Below are 21,270 nucleotides of genomic sequence, written 5' to 3'. Positions count from 1 at the left end.
ATTCTTGAACTTAACCTTCCCTTTCTGTCTATCCTTTTGTAGGAAGTCTTTTTAAAAACAAAGCAAAAACAACCCAGAGTCTATCGTGCAACGAACAACATCATGACCGTACTTATGGATAATAAGACAGATCAGAGTCTACAGTCTGTACAAATTATGAGAGTTACAGTTTGCTGAGACAATATTTAAATCACTAGGTACAAGCATCTTATCTTTAGAAACCTAAATGGTCAGCGTCTGGCATTTTTTCCAGACACACTGCAAGTTTCAACATACAGCATTTTTTTAAAAGATGTAATATTTAGCTGAGTTTTAGCACTGTTTTCTTTACCAAACGCTTAAAAGTGTTGAGTATCAAGTTTTATTTTAAAGTTAAGTTACATAGTCATTTTGTTTGCTCACCAGTGAGACAAGCTACACCATTTTTATGCCCTGAAAACTCCTGCTCTCTCACCGGGGAATGGACTTGGACTATTTCTACAGATGCAATGCACAGCAACTAGGCAAACAACTTTTATTAACAAAAGTTAATATACCTCTGCAGTGTGAGTAGGATCTATACAGTGTATTGGTTTTCACGTCACTACTTTCTTTAGGAAAACAAAAGAAAACCACATTGTGTGATAGAACAGAGTTCTGTTCAACTCTAGTATTTCTCAGCGAGATGCTCTGAAAATGAGTTCAGAATACTGGAAGGTAATGTGTCCATCTCCTCCCTCAAGAGCAGCCTGCAAGCAAATCTTTCTGCCACACATGCCATACTAGGGTTGTCAGCTCTGGGTGGGGGAGTAGCTGGGGATTTGGGGGTGGAGCCTGGGGAGGGTGGGGTTTGGGGAGGGACCTCTGCAGGGTACAATGCCATACAGTCCACTCTGCAAAGCAGCCCTTGTTTCCAGGGGGAACAGATCCTTGTTGTATAGAGATCAATTGTAATAGCAGGAGATCTCCAGACCTGGCCTGGGGGCTGGTAACCCTAGGTCACCCTCAACACAATTTTTTGCCCATGCGTTAGCTGCTGGGGAAGAAAGGGTACAGGACCTGTGGTGGCAGATTTGACCCAGGGAATCTAATTGTTGAGCCTTATCATAAGCAATGTTCTTTCTAAGCTGCAGTCTTGTAAGCAAAAATTCTACTTTGTGGGCTACTGGCATTAAAATTGTGAGCTACTGCATAAATTAGTGTGCTCTGGGGTCATCCTTCCTGAGCTAAGACAAAAATGTGTAAGCTGGAGGCTAAAATTCTGTGAGCTATCTCACGTTAACTCAGCTTAGAGGGAACACTGATCATAAGATATTGAATATTTTATCCATTTCATCAGGGCTGAATGGCCTAATATGCAAAGGAGTTCCTGCTACAGAAAAAAAGCCCTGCATGGAGGTAAAACAAGTATTTTGCAAAAGGTTAGCTGAAGTTTATTAAGAAGATGACATTGGATTTATATTCCGCCCTCCACTCAGAGTCTCAGAGCAGCTCACAATCTCCTTTATTTTCCTCCACAACAAACACCCTGTGAGGTAGGTGGGGATGAGAGAGCTCTCGCAGAAGCTGCCCTTTCAAAATCAGCTCTGAGAGAGCTATGGCTGACCCAAGGCCATTCCAGCAGCTGCATTTGCATTTGCATTCCAGCATTTGCAAGTGGAGGAGTGGGGAATCAAACTCGGTTTTCCTATATAATAGTCCGCTCACTTAACCACTACATCAAACTGGCTCTAAGTTGTCTGTGTCCCATACGCTGACTCTAAGTTACCATACCATAGACCTTTATTGGCATTAATACAAGAATACAGTATACTTTAAATCCAACGGTGACACTCTAAGTTGTTCTATTGGTCCCAGGAACCAGATCTAGGAGTCATACAGTATGCACAGTATCACAAGAGCCTTGTATGCCTTCAAAAGCACTGGCACATTTTGAGCTACTTGTAAAAAGAAAAACCTCCTTAGAGACAGCAAAGCTAAGCCGATTTTCTGCTTGAGATATTGAACATGCTTGGACCAAGATAAATTTGACTGGAACACAGTTCCCAGGTATCTAAATTTGTCAATCTGTTGCAATTCATCCTACCAATTTTCCATTTTTTGTTTAATCACTTTGTTCACTTTGTAAACACCATGATCTTAGATTTACCTTTGTTTATTTCCAAACGTTTGCTATTGCAATAGGCAACAAATGCTTTTATAGTGCACTTTAAATCAATCTGAGTTCTGGAGAGCAAGACAAGGCCATCAGCATATAGCAAGGCAGGTACTGGATGATTTCCCAGATATGGTATGTGAGTGGAGATGCCTTGTAAGTGTGGAACAAAGTAATTCAAATAGTGGTTGAATAGGTGAGGAGCTAGGACATAGCCCTGGTGGATGCCTGTTTGGACAGGTATTTGATTTGATATAGATTCCGTGTTGTTTAATTTACACATAATGAATTTTCAAAGTAGAGGTTCATTATTAGTTTTAACAATCTCCTGGACAGACATGCAGCATTTAGCTTTCATTTGTTCTACAGCCGTGTATGGGACACAGAATCAAAGGCAGCCCTTAAATCAATAAATGTTGCATTTAAAGAACTGGGTGTGTCTAACACATACTTGCTTACAGTGAGGCCAGCATAAAGCAGTAGTCCACACAAGAGTGACCCTTTCTGAAGCCTGCTTGCTAGTGACCCATTATCTTCTCTTTATCTATCCAGTGCAGCAGGGTTTTTTTTAATGCAAAAGAGATGTGTACAGCTTGCCTATTACTGCCAAGAGACTAATTTGTAGATACTTGTTTGGATTGGTTTTATTGCCTTTTTAATATATAGGTGTAATCAGTGTTTCCCAAGAATCTGGCATAATTCTGTCCTGATTTACCAATGTAAATAAAGTACAAGCACTTGAGCCCACCAATCAGGGGCTATCTGCACAAAACTTTAAAAATTGAGCTTACTGATTGTTGCCTTATTTGCATATGGAAACTTGTCCTTTAAGAGTTTCTGTAGTGTACCTGCCAAGACCAGATTTCCCAGGGTTTAGGTGAAAGAGAAGAGAAAAACAACATGAAAGATGTGCTTTATAAATGGTATAAGGTAAATATAGTCCCCTGTGCAAGCACCAGTCGTTTCCGACTTTGGGGTGACGTCACATCACGACGTTTTCACGGCAGACTTTTTATGGGGTAGTTTACCATTGCCTTCCGCAGTCATCTACACTTTCCCCCCAGCAAGCTGGGTACTCATTTTACTGACCTCGGAAGGATGAAAGGCTGAGTCAACCTTGAGCCGGCTACCTGAACCCAGCTTCCATCGGGATCGAACTCAGGTCGTGAGCAGGGAGTTTGGACTGCAGTACTGTCTGTGGTCTCTCGATTCCATTTCCACAGTGGGAACCAGTATGTCCCAGCCACTTTACAGGTTTTTCAGACGAAGATTATAAATCAACTTTTATATGGAATTCCAATCTGGATCCTGGCAGCAAATTCGGAAGTGGATCGTATTGCGGCTACTTTTTTACATCGCATTCTGGGCCTTCCAAATATGATCAGATTTACTACCAGGTGTCACTTTGTAGAAAAATAGGTAGTGGAGCTCATCCAGGGATTGTTATGCAGCTCCACCTACTATTCAATGGACAAGGTGGGGAGGAGGCGGAACCCTCAGAAAGGTTCAGGAGCTGTGCTCCTGTGAGCTCCTGCTGAATCTAAGGCCTGCTTACTAATATTTCTAATGAACTTGGCCTTCATCTTCCTTCAACTATAGCCTGGACAGTTACCATTAAATACTGGCTGAGACTGAAGTACTGCAGCTTTACCACTCTGCGCCATGGGGCTCTCTTTTATAAATGGAGCTAATGTTTAAAATATTTTTGTGGGTGCCTATTAAATCCTGTCTAGTGTGTCCTCCCTTGTCAGGAACAAATGATGAAAAAGAGTCCCTTCAGAGAGGGAAGCTCATCTAGGGTGGCCAGTCCCTCATGTCAGACTGGAGATCTCCTTTCATTACAACTGATCTCCAGGCAACAGTGATCAGTTCCTCTGGAGAAAACAGCAGCTTTGGAGGGTGGACTACATGCCATTATACCAGGGGTGGCCAAACTTACTTAACGTAAGAGCCACATAGAATAAATGTCAGATTTTTGAGAGCCGCAAGATATGCACATCAGATGTTTGAGAGCTGCAAAACAGGAAGGAGGGAAAATAGATGGGGAGGGAGAGGTAGAAATAAAGCAACTTTAACTTGAAATGCATTCTCCAAACCACTGGCTTGCTTGGTGTGGAGAAGTGATTGAAAGATATAAAAGCCATTTCCAAATCAGCTGGTGGGGGCTTTGAGAGCCACACAATATGTGTGAAAGGGCTGCAGTTTCGCCACCCCTACATTATCCCCTTCCGAGGTCTCTCCCCTTCTCAAACCCCATCCTCCCCAGGCTCTACCCTCAAATCTCCAGGAATTTTCCAACTTCGAGTTGACAAGACTACCTTAGGTGAGACGCAAATACAGAGAACGCCTGCTATGAGCCTTTGCAGATAGCATCACAATAAGAAGGAAGCAACAGCATGTTGTTGGTGGGAAGTACTATCAAGTCACTGCTACCTTATGGCGACCCCTTTGGGTTTTCAAGGCAAGAGATGTATAGAGGTGGTTTACCATTGCTTGCCTTCACATCATGGCCCTGGTATTGTTTGGAAGTCATTCATCCCAATACTGGCTAGTGCCAACCAGTGTTCCCTCTAAGCTGTGGAGTCTTGTGAGCAAAAAATTCCACTTTGTGAGCTACTGGCATTAAAGTCGTGAGCTACTGCATAAATTAGTTTGCTCTAGTGACATTTTTCCTGAGCTGAGACAAAAATGTGTGAGCTGGAGGCTAAAAAATTGTGAGCTAGCTCACACTAACTCAGCTTAGAGGGAACACTGGTGCCAACCCTGCTTAGCTTCCAAGATCTGGGGAGACTGAGGAGGGCTATCCAGGTCAGAGCAACAGCATGTTACCAAATCTCCAAAAATGGGGAGCACCTTGAGGACATATATGCTATTTTTTAATTAAAAAAACAACACAGTGGCAATATTATAAGCACAGTTCAAAAGTAAAAATAATTTTAACTGAATTAATGCTTCAGAATAAAATTTAGATAATTTTAAAACTATTGCTTGTCAACATATTTCAGTTATTATGACTTTCACAAAGTCTGTACTCTGTATAGAACAAACAGCTTCAACATCAGTTTTGAGTTGACCACTCCACTTTAAGTGTGCATTTCAGTGCTAGAATTAGGACTGTGCCAATAGTCCCCTGGGACTGAGAGAAATGTTCCCAGAGGAGCTCATATGCCATCTAGCAGTGATAACTTACATTTCCCCACCAAGTGCAACTTCAGCAATAGAATACACAGAAAGAAAGCATAGTTGATACTGCACCAGATAACTCACTTTACATAGTTTTGTGAATTCCTGTATGCATTCTTTTGTAATCGTCATGGCTAAGGTGACCATATGCTAGGAGCCAGTACTGCCATCTTGTTTCTCATTGGTGTGGGCAGGGATTGTTTTGTGGGAAAAACAGGAGGTGGAGTTCATTAGCATAACTCATTAGCATATGCCACCCCACCCCCTAGCAGCCAAAAGCAACCTGATGCAAGAAAGGAAAGCCCCAGGCGAGCAAGGCCTCCTTGGGCTGGTAGAGATCCAGCCAGGTCAAACAGGCCTTGCTCACCTGGGGCTCTCCTTGACCGCCCTCCCTCCCTACGGTCAAAAGGCCAGCAAACCACCTGCTGCTCAAAATCACATAAGAAGTAGAGAAAGGATGGCATCGGCTTCTTCAGGGGTCAATGAGGGCTTCTGGGAATGTGGCAAAGCTCCTGGTGGCTGGCTGGCTGCCCGCTCTCCTAATCCAGAGATTGTTATGCAGCTGCACTACTATTCAATGGACAAGGTAGGTTGGGGGGAGGAGGAGGGGGGTCATCAGAAAGGTTCAGGAGCTGCGCCACTGTAAACTCCTGCTGAATTCAAGGCCAGGGTGTGGGGCATGTGGTCATTAACCTTGCCAACAAGTCCTATATAAAGTAAGAGTCTGCTACTTAGACTTTCCTGTACAAGCTAGGGGACTCTGGTATTCTTTTAATTGTTAAGATTTTTCTGGTCAGTTGCTTTCCAGTCCTGTAATCCTAGTCCTCCTGCATTGCTTATTAGAGGTCTTTGTTGCCTGACTGAATTGTTTTTCATACTAGTACCCTCAGCTGGACATAGTAACAAGGCTTTCCTAAGGTCCCCTAAAACCTGAAAATAGCTTTGACAATTGTTTTCTCTTAGCATCTTGCTCTTGTATGCTACAGAGTTTTATCAACAGAGGTTTCACAGTGTCAACCTGCCTTTCTTTTTTAGTGAAAACTGTGTCCACAAATAGGGTTGTGAACACTATGAAGGGCCTGAAGCTCTCAGGGAATTATTACTGCTTTCTGGGAGAAAATGGCTATTTTGGAGGGTGGACTCTATGGCATTATACCTTGCTGAGATCCCTCCCCTTCCCAAACCCTCCTCCTCCCCAGGCTCCCCCTCCCATCTCCAGAAATTTCCCAAACAGGAACCCATAATATTGGGTACACAATTAAGAACATAGCGTATGTTCCCTGCTACAGCCCTAAATACCAAATGATAATAACAACACAGAACTAAACAGAATTTGCAGTTTAGGAATTCTGCTGGTCTCCCGATTAAAATATATCGTGATGAAATTCATATTATATCATCCTAGATATATTACCATATTACATCTCTGTTCTCTTTCCTCAGATTCCACAGAATCTTATTGGAACCTTTCTCTCAAGTTGTTTATATTTGTTATGAAATCTTTCCCCCCTTCTCAGTCAGTCAGTGTTTCTTATAACAATCACAGACCAGGTAAAAAGAACATATCTATCAGTAATAAAAAGTACAAATCTGTTAAAGGTATACTACTGAAATACATGTCCATATAATACAACAACATTAAAATATAGATAAAATTTTAGTACATAGCAGTAGTTATTTGTAATAGCTCCACAAAGTCTACACCAAAAGAGAAAGCTCCTATGATTTGAAACTATTCTTCTGTTTGATCACTTGGGTGCAAAACCTAGCTGTCACTCTAGTGATTGCTGGTATTTCATCAACCAGCAGTTTCCCCAGAGATATCTTATCTGTTAGCACCTTAGACTGTTCCAAAATAGGGAGAATTGTCTTGTCTCTAACTTCCTTATAGAGGGGACAATGAATAAGAATGTGTTCCAGTGTTCCCACCTCAGCAATGGGGCATGTACAGATTCTTTCGCTGTACGGGGTCCAGTATCTCTCTTCTGCTACCTTAAATGGCATAGCATCACACCTGGCAAGAGTAAATCCCCCCTTCTGTTTCAGTGTTTACATCTGAGTTCAAGAAACTAATTGAATTCCATCCTTCCACCCAATAGACCAGGGTTATAATTTCATTTCTGGCTCATTAGGCAGCACATTAGTATATTATTTAAACATGTAGGTGAATTAATAAGGTATTACATATTTAGATTATTTATATATATTTTTTAAAATAATGGGGCAGGGGAGAAGCATCCCCCTCAAAAATGCAGAGAGTTTTGTCTCGAGTAAAAATCTCAAGACACATCCCATCACTACTTAAGTTATTGCCTGAGTTGAACAAGTGAATTTGGATTGTAGAACACATTCCCCTATGATTAAATAAATACTTGTAAAGCTCATTCACTACCACATAGTCAGCTGCTTCCAGTGGCGGACTGGCCAGGGTGTCAGCTTGCCCGACGGCAAGTGGGCTCTGTGAGCCCCCTTAAATATTAGACAATATGTTTAAAATGTTAATGACCTTTTAGAAACTTGAAAATATAATAGAAGTTCCAATATAATAGTTCTTTCTCTCCTGGCAAGGAATATTTTTAGACCCAGTCTGCCACTGTTTGCTACTTCAGTTGAAATCAAGTTCAGACCCCAGTTATGAACCACTGGTGGTTGTCTGATGCAATCTTACACTTGGTTATTATAATTATTGATTTACTGCTTGGGGCACAAAAAACTCTTGGTCCAGGCCTGTTCTCACTCACATCCTGCATATATTTGGTCTTGTAAGGCACTAGCTGACTGCTTAGCACAAACCAATACTGACTGTCACTGTTTTCCAGCTTTGGCCAGTGGCGATGCCTACCCAGCTGTTAGCTGAATCACACACAATTGGAATTTTTGCTTTGCCTGTATTCTCCCACACCTTTGGATAACTACTCAAATACTAGGAAAATTCTATTGTATTTTCAAAGAGCAAAGCTGCAGCATCCTTTCAGGAATTAAATAAGAAAGAAGTCTCAGGCCACTTGCTGTAAAGAACCCAAGAAGGTACCTGCATGCTCTGGCCAATGCACCACTCTTTCTTCTAATCAAAAAAGTGTGGAAATAACTGTAATCATTGACAAGTATGAATAATAGTTACAATAGTTATGAATAATAGTTACAATAGTTATGCTTGGGGATAAGCAGTTAGTTGTAGTTAGCATGTAGGGCAGATGGAGTAAACTGTAAGGGCTTAATTTCAGGGAAGGCTCTCTCCTAGGCAGCCGGGGGATGGGGCCGGAGACTTACCAGGAGAAAGAAAATGGCCCAGGCCATGTCACTGATGTTGCATAGGAAGTGACATCATCACACCAGCAACTTTCAGGTGACAGTCTGGTATTTGGGCAAAAACTCTATGGTAAAACCAGTTTCTACCATACAGTTTTTACTCACATATCAGTGTCACCTGGAGGTTGTTGCTGTGATGACATCACTTCCCATGTGACACTATTAACATGGCCTGGGTCTCTCTCTTTCTCCTGTTAAGTCCTCCCTTGGCCAGCTGATTGCCCAAAGGAGGGGCTCTCACCGAAACCATGGGATCTGACAACCCTAGTTTCCCCTAGATTTCCTTTTATGCATGTGATCCGGCTTTCTTCTATTCATGATGAGACCTTTTGGGGAAAAATAACTGGAAAATCAGTGATCTGTCTTCCTTATGATTCAATTTTTACTGTTCAGCTTCTAGGACACTTGTAGTTGCTTTGATTTTGGCTTAAGGCAGAAACCAGAAACCACTGCTAATGGTGAGTTCCATTATACATCCGCAACACTTTCTCATCTTTGCCACTTATATACATACCTCTCTGCTAGTCTGCACCAGAGCTGTATCTGTTCAACCCAGTTTGTCAACTTCATCTGTTTCTGAATAGTCCTTTTAACCTTCATTGCTCCTACGATTTTATTATCAGGCATACAAATCAACCTGGAATTCAGATATGGCCTTTGGGAGAAATTAGACTCCATGTTTAGATTACTTCATCTTTCTGGGAACATTAAGGAGACCTTGTGTCCTCTCTTTTTTCTGTGAACAAAATGGGACAGAATGGGATAACTGCATAGATTTCAATCAAATGCATATAAATAAGCTTATGATTCTGACTTATGAAGAACTTTATATAATATATATAATGGACTATGGAACATAGAACTGCCCTTGAAGGCAACTAAGAGCTCTAGTTGTGTCCTCTCTTTTTTCTGTGAACAAAATGGGACAGAATGGGATAACTGCATAGATTTCAATCAAATGCATATAAATAAGCTTATGATTCTGACTTATGAAGAACTTTATATAATATATATAATGGACTATGGAACATAGAACTGCCCTTGAAGGCAACTAAGAGCTCTAGTTAATGCAACACCTGGTTGCCAGTCTGTTTCCTGGCAGTAGTCCATATGCAGATATTACATCAGTGTTAAAGCAGCCACACTGGTATACTTCTAGGTTCAACTCAAGGTGCTGCTTCTTGAAAGTTTATGAAGATGAAGCATGACACTGAGGCACTGGGTGTACCCTGGAATCAGTTAAAGCTGTCCTATAGAATCAGACCACTGGTCTATCAAAGTCAGTATTGTCTACTCCGACTGGCAGTGGTTCTCCAGGGTTTCAAGCAGAGGTCTTTCACTTCATCTACTACCTAAGCTTTTTGAATGGAGATGCCAGGGACTGAAGCTGGGAGCTTCTTGATGAAAGGGAGATGTTCTACCAGCTACAGCTCTTCCCATCATGACACAGGACCCATAACTACTCTGTATGAATCTGTGTGCAAGTTGGGTTTTGTGAACCGGTTTCTACATGTGGCACCTTCATTGCAGGTGGCACACTATCCCTCTGCTGATTTCACGTTGTAGCACTCCCCTTGTGAAACAGGCTCTTGGAGACTGTAGAGAAGGAGCTATTTTATTTGAACTTTTGTAAAAGACCTGTAAGGCAATGCAGTTTCAGTAGGCCTTTTCTGAAAGATGTTATGAACTATCAGTTGTCAATAATGGATTCTGTTGCATGTATATGGGCAGGAGTTACCGGTACTTCTTGGTAGTTTCGCTGTTTTATTATACTGCTTGAAGTGAGGTTTATTGGACAAGTTGTTAACTTTTTCTTTAATGAAAGCTACCTCTGAGTAAAGAAAAAAAAAATCCAACAGGTTACCAAGTTTTCTTTTGTGTTAGATACAGAGCACAGAACAAGAAAAGCATGAGAAATGAAGCTTACATGCTAAAGTACAGGAAAATTGTGAAATAGAAACTTTACAACAAACAAGTAAAAGCCTAGAGCAAATCTTTTCAAAATATTCTTAGGTTTTCTGGGGGATGTATGAGCTCATTCTGCACCAGCCAGTGAGCTACAAGCCACCTGCTGGAGACCCATTTGATTCTACGTGGTTTTAATTTGATTTTGATCGTAAGATGCCTTGAACTGACTCATAAGGTAGGATAGCTATATTTTGAAATAAATAACATTTTGAACATGGTATTTAATAAACTTGTAGCTATTAAAGACAGGGAGGGAAGGCAGTGTAGTACAGCCTGATCAAGGATCTTGGAAGCTAAACAGGGAGACCAAGGGAGGGAGACCACCAAGGAAGACCCTGCACAGGAAGGCAATAGCAAACCTCCTCCACTTCTCACTTACCTTGAAAATTCCTTGCTAGGATCACCATAAGATGGCTGCGACTTGATGGCACTTTATACCCAAACATTAAAAGCATATTCAAGATAGTTTGTTGTTTGAAAGTACAGAAAAGCCTAAAGTTACAGATGTATGTAGTGCTTCTCTTCTTGTGGCAACTGAAGCTTCTTTATATGATATTATAGCATTGGGAAAAGTGCAGAAAATGGCAACTAGAATGATTAAAGGGTTGGAACACTTTTCCTATGAAGGAAGGTTAAAACGCTTGGGGCTCTTTAGCTTGGAGAAATATCGACTGTGGGGTAAAATGATAGAGGTTTACAAAATTATGCATGGGATAGAGAAGGTAGAGAAAGAAGTACTTTTCTCCCTTTCTCACAATACAAGAACTCATGGGCATTCAATGAAATTGCTGAGCAGTCAGGTTTGAACTGATAAAAGGAAGTACTTCACTCAAATGGTGATTAATATGTAGAATTCACTGCCACAGGAGGTGGTGGTGGCTACAAGCATAGCTTCAAGAGGAGAATGGATAAGCATATGGAGCAGAGGTCCATCAGTGGCTATTAGCCACAGCTTATTGTTGGAACTCTCTGTCTGGGGCAGCGATGCTCTGTATTCTTGTGCTTGGGGGAGGGCACAGTGGAAGGGCTTCTAGCCCCACTGGTGGACCTCTTGATGGCACTTGGTTTTATTAACCACTGTGTGACAAAGGCCCTGTTCACACAGCGTGTTGAGTCCATGTTAAACTGACCTGGTTCTGTTCCGAATATCTTTGTTCTGGATATTATTGATCAGACTGCCATACTGCAATTTGAATCACTCCGCGGTGAAACTGTCTTTTGCCGCCCACACGACGGCACCATGCATTTTCCTCTCCAGTATTATGCGTGTGTGTGCATTATGTGCATGCACACATTATGCACATATGCGCATAGGTTAAAACATTATGTGGTTATGCGGTTATGCACCTATTGCTATGTAGTAAAAAAAATGGCGACCGTAAACCGGATGTCTGAGGCTCCTTTTGCTCTGGGACAGCCTTCAGACATCTGGAAGTTGGTTAATATCGCAGCAGAACTATCCAGACGGAGAAAACTACGAGGTGAAACCGGAGAACTAAAAAACACTGCAAAGGAGCAGGTAACAAAATAATCCAGTTCCAAGAAGGATTTGGGGGGGGGGGGCTACCACGAGTTAATACCGGGAGGCAGATGTTGCTATCTGATCAGCCACTTTAAATCCAGAAGGAAACAGCAGCGACATCTGATTATACTGTGCGTCTGAATAGGGCCACAGAGTGTTGGACTGGAAGGGCCCTTGGCCTGATCCAACATGGCTTCTCTTATGTTCTTATTTACTTCATTAACTGATCCAACACAGCATCCTTTTTCTCTATATTGCCTTCTTGACACAGTCTTGATTTGCTGTCCTCCTAGACTAGACACAACCAGTGTTCCCTCTAAGCTGAGTTAGCGTGAGCTAGCTCACAGAGATTTTTAGCCTTCAGTTTACGCATTTTTGTATCAGCTCAGGAAAAATGGCCCCATAGCAAACTAATTTATGCAGTAGCTCACAACTTTTATGCCAGTAGCATACAACTTTAATGCAAGTAGCTCACAAAGTAGAATTTTTGCTCACAAGACTCTGCAGCATAGAGGGAACATTGGACACAACTTATATTAGCCAAGTGGGTGTGCCTTTCCCTATATTTTATATAATGAGTTCTCTGCTGCATCAGCCTTCTGCCATGCTGCTCATATGCCACTGGACCCAATAGTGGCACTGTCCATATCAACACATGAAGTGTGATGCCTGGCTGGAATGCTAGTGAAAAACTATGTTATAATATTATACTGGCATGCTGTTCATTTGCCCCTCCTTCCCAGTATCCATGTACGTACTGACATAAGATACACAACTAAATATCAGGAGCAATACTTGCATCTTTCTAAAACAAATGCAATATCTTACAAATTTGTCTGTTTCTTGCTAAGTTAATCAACATATATACTAGCTGGGGCTTTTTTCCCTGGAGGAATGCTGTGGAACAGAGTTCCAGAACCTCTTTATGAAAAGAAGATTCTAAAAAAAAAAAATGTTTAAAAGTTTATGAGGGGCACCCATGTGTTTCTCCTTCATTTCTTCCTTGAGAGTTCCAGCACCTCTTTTTCCAGAAAGAAAGCCTCGATGCTAGCATGTGTTGATAGCCTGATCTAGACCATTAATTCTAGTGTTCTACAGCATTGGGCATAATGTCCCTTCTATGACTCAGCAATGAAACATGCTGTATTATGCTAGAACCTTAGATGAACCAGCTGCTAGTACAGTTGTCCCTCACCTTACATTATGTGTATTTGCATGGCACTTACAAGGAGCAGACCAGGTTACCAATGCAACATTCATGAAGAATCCTCTGTTATAGCACAGATAACCATGTGACTTAGAGCATAACTGTCCTATAATAACAGACTCTGTGGGGACATCCCCTGCCCCCATCTCCTTGCCAGGCTGTGGATTCTGCTTTAGCTGCAACACTGCAAGTTGCTGTAGCTAGTATGGAATACAAGATCAGGTACAAGGCACAGGTTATTTGGAAATGGTACAGATAAACAATACATAATAAGATAATTAGACAAATGCTGCCTCTCTGTACTGACAAATGACAATACGCAGCATTCAGATTGCAAAAGTTCCATAACTAATGCTATAATGGACAGTTTTCATAGATGGAGAAATGACAAATATTTAAAAGTGGCTTGTTCTTTCTCTATATACGAGTCACATAGTGCTTGCAAGAATATTTTAAACACAAGAGTGCTTTCTTTGTATTAACTGAGAGAATATCCATTTTTAAAATTTTATGTAGTTGAAATAAGTGTGCAAGTGAAGGCACCAGCTCTATCAATGACTTGAAGTTTGCAGAATGGACAACAGAAGCACAGTATTTTCTTCAGTATTTTTATTTCAACTTAGTTTCTGGAAGGAACAGTGCAGGGAGGTAGAACATCACTGCTGGTATCACAGCAAAAGTAATACCTGGTAGATCAAGACATCAGCCAACATAATTGACAACCTGATATACAACTTTTGACCACTTTTTCCAAACCCATTTCCTTTGGTAATTCAAGTCTTGCTTTTTATGGCAAAAGAATTGTATAGAAGCAGCCATGCTCTGTGCACCTTAAAACCCACTCATGAATTTGGCACCTTTCCCTTCCACCCCTCTTGATCCATTTCTTTCTGAAAGATGAGGAACTAAGATAAACTGGCTCTACTTTACTTTGAAAGCAGACAGCATCTAAAAGAGCATAAAGAAGAGACAGGAACAGTACAACACCTTAGTACTTGAGCTGATATACTATGCTCCCTGCTGTTTGAGTCTGCTTGTTTTTGTGATAAAATTGTACTTGTCATTTTTTTAAAAAAGTTGCCATTCTTTAAGAAAAACAAAATACACACATGGCTTAAAAATAGCAAGTTAACAAAGCCCAATGTTTCCATAGCAAGGCACACTATCTATTTCTCATTATCACTGGGTATCATGATAATACCAGTCCAACTAAGGCTTCCGTACAAGGACTTATGGCTGGGAATGTCAGTATAAGGATGCCAACTATCTGCATTGCATTGGTTGGAGTGGGATGAGCATTCTAGTTTGCCATTTTTTGGCACAGTGGCCCATAAAGTCAACCAGTACTTACCGGAAATTCCATCCCCCATCTATATTTTCATATAAAAACATGTTTTTAATGGCTTTATTTATACGCAGATAGGACAGTTTTGAGATGACACAAAAGCCTGCCCCAACATACTGGTCTTGCATGCTCTATAGGGAGGCATCTGAACAGCAACTCCTTCTGGCCTGAATTTAGCACCTAAGCAAAAAACTGGAAGCAAAGAAAGTCTGCAAAATACAGGAACTACTTTGAGCAGTGGCTATTTGTTGTAGCAATGAGGTTCTCTGGCCCACACAAGAAGGAACTAACTATAGCCTGTGTTGCAGATGGGCAAAGACAGGCAAGACATCAGCGCTAATTATAAGGTTATATTCATGGGTGGAATTCTAGCAGGAGCTCCTTTGCATATTAGGCCACATACCCCTGATGTAGCCAAGAGCTTACAATAAGAGCTTTGTAAGCTCTTGGAGGACTGGCTACATCAGGGGTGTGTGGCCTAATATGCAAAGGAGCTCCTGCTAGAATTCTACCCCTGGCTATATTCTATTTATTTTTATGTATGCATGTTTCACTATCTTCAAGTAAAACATAATATATATTTTATCTAAGTAATCCCTACAATGCTACCATGAGTTGGACCCTATGGCACTGTCCTGCTGATAGCAGAACTCTTCTGAACAAGGGGTCTTCCATCAATAGAAGGCTCCTTGTGACACAGGAGAACCCCATCATTAGCAGAATGGAGTCATAGGATCTCACTTATTGTTATGGACAAGTTAAGTTAATAGCTTAGCTGAAATTTGAAACAGAGATTTGTTGGTTTATTAATGCACATCCACCAGGCCCAAAGCCACCAAATGGATATAATTTAGAATGTTCTCCAAGTAATATCACTGAAAGAGTGAATTAGTCATTGGTACATTATAATAAAATGTATAACCTACAATGTGTAGGTTTTTGTGATAAAACTGTACTTGTGGGGGATCACTTTATTTCTGTGTTTCCCATTTCCCAATCTACATCCTCCTTCTCTTCTTCTGGCAGCCCTATATCTTCTCCCCTTTCCCTGCTTCCTTCTCTACTCCCCACACACAAATCATACTTTATTTTATTTGGTCCCACACCGTTCATATGTCTCCCTCTATTGGTGCCTTCCATCAGCAGGTGAAGGCTTTTTTGTTTGTTTGTTTGATATACCCCAATCAGCAGTTATTGGCTCTGGCTCCTCCCTGTAAAGTAGATTAGGCTGACAGAGAGTGATTGGTTCAAGGTCACCCAGCAAGCTTCCATGGCAGAGTGGGGGTTTGAACCTGAGTCTCCTAGATCTTAGTCTGACACTATAAGCACTACACCACTCTCAGATTTCTCTCCTTCCCTCGCCCTAGCAGTTTCTCCCCAGGAAAAATCTGGCCAAGTAGCATAAGTCATGTTGTAGCAATCCACTCAGATGAGTTTATGATAGCCACAGCTAGGGCCAGCCAAGCCATGTAAGTTTTGTGGAGACTGGGACTAGGTGAGTGGTGTGGCATTAGGTTGTCTGGTGTCAAGTCATCATAGCCATCTGGATGAGTCACCCAGATTGCACAGTAGCAAGCTGCCTGGCCTTGATGAGTCTCCTCTCCAAGGTAGGAGGGGAGAAAAGTACAGGTGGACTGGGAAGCCAAAATAGCTCCAGAACCAACATCCCAGCACCTTTTACTCACAGAAATCATGGCAATATTGTTGTAATTGCCTAGAAATCCTCACAATGCCCATTGAGACCTACTTTTTTTTAAGGTAAAGGCACTGCTTCTATTATTTTTAAACCCCCACTCAATGCATTTTTTAAAATTTCAGATTTTTCTGCAAACCTGGGGCTTTTCTCAGATTTGAAGAAAGATCGTCTGGTGACAGCTTCAGTCTCTGGATATAAGTATCCACAGATGGGGTCACACTGAGAATGCAATATACTGATGCTCTAGAGTAACATACAAAACTTCCCAATACCAAATAAGTTAACTGATTTATTTAAATCAGTGGTCTTCAATATCTACATATTCAGGATCTGCATTTAACCCTCCAGGAAGCTACCCTGGAGCCACTGAATAACAAGTACATGACATCACAGCCATCTGTCTTTCTATCACATGACAGAAAAAGGAGGAGTCAAAGTTACAATCTCACTTGTAGGAAAAGGGAACTTGCCCAGCTTGTGGAGGTGGGGGATATCCAGGCTTGGCTTTGGTGCATAGGGTGAAAAGAGTTCTCATAGAGGTGGGGCTCAGAACTTCCCTGTGTTAAGAAGAAATTCTCTCTGCTGCTGGGAAATCTTGCTTTCCTGCTCTCAGAGTACATGCAATTAAAAATCATTAAGCATATGTCCCTTGCTCTCTATGCATTCACACTAGTAAAAGATCCTTTCAAAGAGCTGGAAAAAAAAAGAAAGAAAGAAAAGTGGCAGCTCTATAGAAGCGCTTCACCCAAAAGCTTTCATGATCCACCCAAAGATTGCAACTCATGAGTTGAAGATGATTGATAAGGTCTAGTGATGACTATGCTGACCAGCAGAAACTCTGGAAAGTCACAGAACATGAGAAAGTTTATCTTGAAAACCGGCTACCTGAAATCCTTTTAACTGGAGATGCCAAAGGCTGAAAAAGGGGTGTTCTACCACTGAGCCACAGTCTTTGCTTATTACATGGTAGCTAATCTTCTTGGAGCACAAACCTTTGATTCTCCAACGTCATAAGAACAGCCCTGCAGGATGAGGCCAGTGGTCCACCAGCATCAGTCAGGATCCTAAAGACCATGGACTGATTCAGCGAAAAGTAGTCACATCACTTGAGAGCACATCAGTTGTGAATTAATTTTTTCCATCAACTTGAGCTTAGTTCCAAAAACTGCATCAGAGTTCATGGCGCTATTCTGTTCTTATTGAAGTTAATAACAAAGTTTCAATTGATTTTACAGCCCAGTATTTTTTTGGTGCTGGAGAAGACTCTTGAGAGCCCCTTGGATTACAAGAAGATCAAACCAGTCAGTCCTAAGGGAAATCAACCCTGACTGTTCCCTGGAAGGTCAGATGCTGAAGCTCAAATATTTTGGCCACCAAATGAGAAGGGAGTACTCATTGGAGAAGACCCTGAAGCAAAAGATGTGATGGCTGGACAGCATTACTGATATAACCAGGGCTTTTTTTGTAGCAGGAACTCCTTGCATTTTAGACCACACCCCCATGATGTAGCCAATCCTCTGGGAGCTTACTGGGCTCTTATTACAGGGCCTATTGGAAGCTCTTGGAGGATTGGCTACGTCAGGGGTGTGCGACCTAATATGCAAAGAAGTTCCTGCTACAAAAAAAGCCCTGGTAACCAACATGAATTTGAGCAGGCTTCAGAGGATGGTGGAAGACAGGAGGGTCTGGGATGACTTGATCCATGGGGTCGCAAAGAGTTGGACTCGACTGTACGACTGAACGTTTTGTTTTTAAAAAATTTTCCTTTAATTGGGATGCACATTCTGCGCATGCAGAATTAATGTAGGTTTTGTCACTGAAAATTCATGATATTCCAAACCTTTGAGATTAAAAGCTTGCCAGCTTGACTTCAGTTGAAGTATTATTCAGTATATTTTTATTTCTGCCCTTCCTTAAAGGTGTTCAGAGTGACATATATGGCCATCCTTCCCCTGTTTTGTCCTCACAAGAACCCTGTGAGGTAGGCAAAGCTGCAAAAGTCTGACTGGTCCAAGTTCAGCCCAAAAAGTTTAACTATAGAGTGAGGATGCAAACCTATAATCAGGTAAGTACTCATCATCATCAACACATTTATTACTGGCAAAGATCAGCTAAGGGGTAAGTAGGCCCACAAAATTTTCCAGGGTATAAGCTACATGAGTCAACTATTTGAACCTGAAGTTCTACACTAACCTACATCACACTGGCACTGTGCATAGTTGAAGTATCTCTTGCTAAGAGCCATCCTTTGAAATATCTAATGGGTCCTGTATAGTCCAGGCTAGCTCAATCTCAGAAATATCTAACACACATATACCTATTTAAATCAGAGCTAATTTTAAATAAGAGGTAACATGATTTTAAATAATGGACCAATTACGACTAATCAGTTCAGATGTCCACAGTGTTTTCTAATGCATTAAATATTAACAGAACAATCTCAAAGGGGAAAAAAAAGGTATCAGTGGCCTGGCCTATAGCAGGCATAAATTAACATTCTGTCCAATATTTCCCCCTTTATGGCAAGCAACCAAAATCTTTTGAGCATCCGTACCCCTGACCCTAAACACAGTTACTTAAAACCAACAGAACTTCCAGTCTAAACCTGGTCAGGATTACAATTTAACTCTTCAGTCCAGAACATAAATACAGGAAAGGAGGCTCTGCTTCTAGGAAAAGCCTCATCAGGCTTTTAAGTTCTTTTGGCACTTTCTCCTTACCCGGATTTGGGACCCAGCCCTGCCATCAAGACCTTTTACAATGTGAGGTGTGTGTAAGAGAGAGAGAGAGAAATGAGTCATCCCCGGTTCCTATTCCGTGGAACTGATGATTCATCCATTCAGTCATCATCTCCGGACCACATTAACAAGCAAAACACACGTGGGTTGTAATCCACAAACCACTTTATACCCCAGTGCTCCTCAGCCTAAATCATCAGCTTCAACCAGATTTCGATTGACTCTTTGTAAAGGAAACATTTGCGTTTTTTCAACTCCACCCCCCCCCCAAACCCACCAAATATGCGCATATGTTTCTTCCATGAGGCAGGTGCCAGGTTTTAGCTCCCCCCATGCCATTAGAGCTGCCCCTTCCTTCACACACGAGATCAGGTGCAAGCTCCAAGATCCGCCTGTTAGTGTCACTTGTGAGATCAGACAGATGTGTGCCTGCGTGTTGCACACTGGCCCATCACAACCGTAAATACCGAGAGAGCAGGGCACTAGGGAACGCGAACACCTCCTCTCGCCACATCCAGGACTTGCGTCGTCCCTCCATCTCCTCCTCCTGTGACATCTTATATAATAATGATCCCAGCTAATCAAAAGCGGAAGCCGAGCCAGCAGCCTTTAGAGGGCTGAGCCGGGAATCGTTTGCCTTCGGAAAAGATGCTTCGGACAAGAAACCTCGCGCTTTTGCCGAACTAGCGACATCGGGCGATCTTGCTAGAAAAATCCGAAACGGAAGAAGCGACGCAGCAGCAAAAAAACCCAAAAAAAATTGCAAAAAAAAAAACAAAAACCGCCCGCCGGTACTTAAGAGAGGATGGGCTGCTGCTGCCTGCGCTCTCCGTTCCCCCATTACGAAGCTTACATTAGAACCAGGTCTTTGGGACCTTCCCCACGCTTTTGGGGTGATCCCCGCACACTTTAAGCAGGCTCCTTAATTAAGGTGGGCGGGGGGGGACCATCTAAGGGGAGAAAGTTAACTCTCCTCTACAGTCCTTTTAGAAGCCTCCTTCCAAGCCAGAGGAGCTAGCCCGTCTTCGCCGCTGCAGCAAGGCGCGATTCAGCAGAGAGCACGTTAAGCAACTTGTTATGACAGCCGAGAGCCGCTCTTGGCCACCATCCCTTCTCTCTCCACACCCCACCCCAGCAAGTCCTCCCCCCACCTCCCTTCCCTCAACTTTCCAGCGGGGCGAGGTGGAATCGGGCAGACGGGGTCCCTTACCTTCCCCCAAACAGCCCAGAGGGAGCGCCCCGGGGAGGCAGCGCGGGAGTTAGGTTATGTTGCAAGGAGCAGCGAGGTGCGCTTTAAGCTGCTGTTCAGCTGACAGGAGTTCCGCGCGGGGTGGGGGAGGGAGGAAGGGAGAAGGAGGAGGCTGTGGAGAGTCTAGCGAGAAGGAAGCCTCAAAGAGTGGAGCGGTGCAGGGGGGCGGAGGACTTTCTCAGGGCTGGTTGTTTACGCACTGCTGCCCTGCTCGGTGCACGCAAATCAGGCCGCTGATTGGACACAAACTGGGGCACAGCCTTTCGCTGCCCGGCAGCCCGCCCGCCTTCGCGTCTAGCAGTCATGGTGCCCCAGAGCCCCTGGAGGGAATAGCGGTGGCAGGCTAGCAACTTTGCTCTGCGAAGGGAGACGCGGCTCCCAGGCTGGCCCCGGCGGCGGCGGCGCGCGCGCCCACAGCCAAGCCAATCGTATGGCAAACGGCGTCGCGCGCGCCCTGGCTCTGCAAGCCTTCAGCCGCCAGTAGCCGCTTCACTTCTTTTTTTTTTAACCCTTCCTAGTTCGGCAAACACAAGGCTTTAGAAGATGGAGCATGTGCGCGCATGCTCATTGTGCCTCAGTGAGGTCGGAGGGAAGTCGTTGCGCTTACTTTGGCTTTCCCTTACCGTTGACGAGAACGCTTAGCTGTAAGGGTATTCACACATGCTAAATAATGCAGTTTTCATCCACTTCAGCGGCTGTTTGCAACTGGATTTACCATTTCACACAGCAAAATCCATTTGTCAAGTGCATTAAAAGTGTGTTATTTTGTGTGTGTGGAAGTGCCTATACAGCGCATCGGATTTGTCGTGACGCCGCTTCCCTCCAGTAAACATTCTGAAAGCGGGCCGAAGTTACCTCCTTTACTCTTGCACATCGAAGAGCGGTTAAGACAGCTGGATAAAGCCGGCCCTTTTCTAAG

At 42.7% G+C, this 21,270-nt stretch overlaps 1 protein-coding gene across 3 annotated transcripts in view; it reads right to left on the bottom strand.

The window, feature by feature from the left end:
• The window catches only part of PCGF5 (polycomb group ring finger 5), a 48,791-nt gene extending 28,135 nt beyond the window's left edge, over positions 1–20,656 (bottom strand). For 2 of the 3 annotated variants that reach the window (XM_060241308.1, XM_060241309.1), the window contains exon 1: positions 20,313–20,656. The gene's annotated coding sequence lies outside the window, so the exon portion shown is untranslated. The remainder of the gene's footprint in view (positions 1–20,312) is intronic. The other variant, XM_060241306.1, reaches the window with a different exon arrangement.
• Between the last annotated feature and the right edge of the window lie 614 nt (positions 20,657–21,270).

The sequence above is a fragment of the Heteronotia binoei genome, chromosome 6 (genome assembly GCF_032191835.1).
Source record: "Heteronotia binoei isolate CCM8104 ecotype False Entrance Well chromosome 6, APGP_CSIRO_Hbin_v1, whole genome shotgun sequence".
Taxonomy (NCBI): Eukaryota; Metazoa; Chordata; class Lepidosauria; order Squamata; family Gekkonidae; genus Heteronotia; species Heteronotia binoei.
The sequence above is the reverse complement of the archived record's forward strand: the minus strand, read 5'-3'. Positions and strand labels throughout refer to the sequence as shown.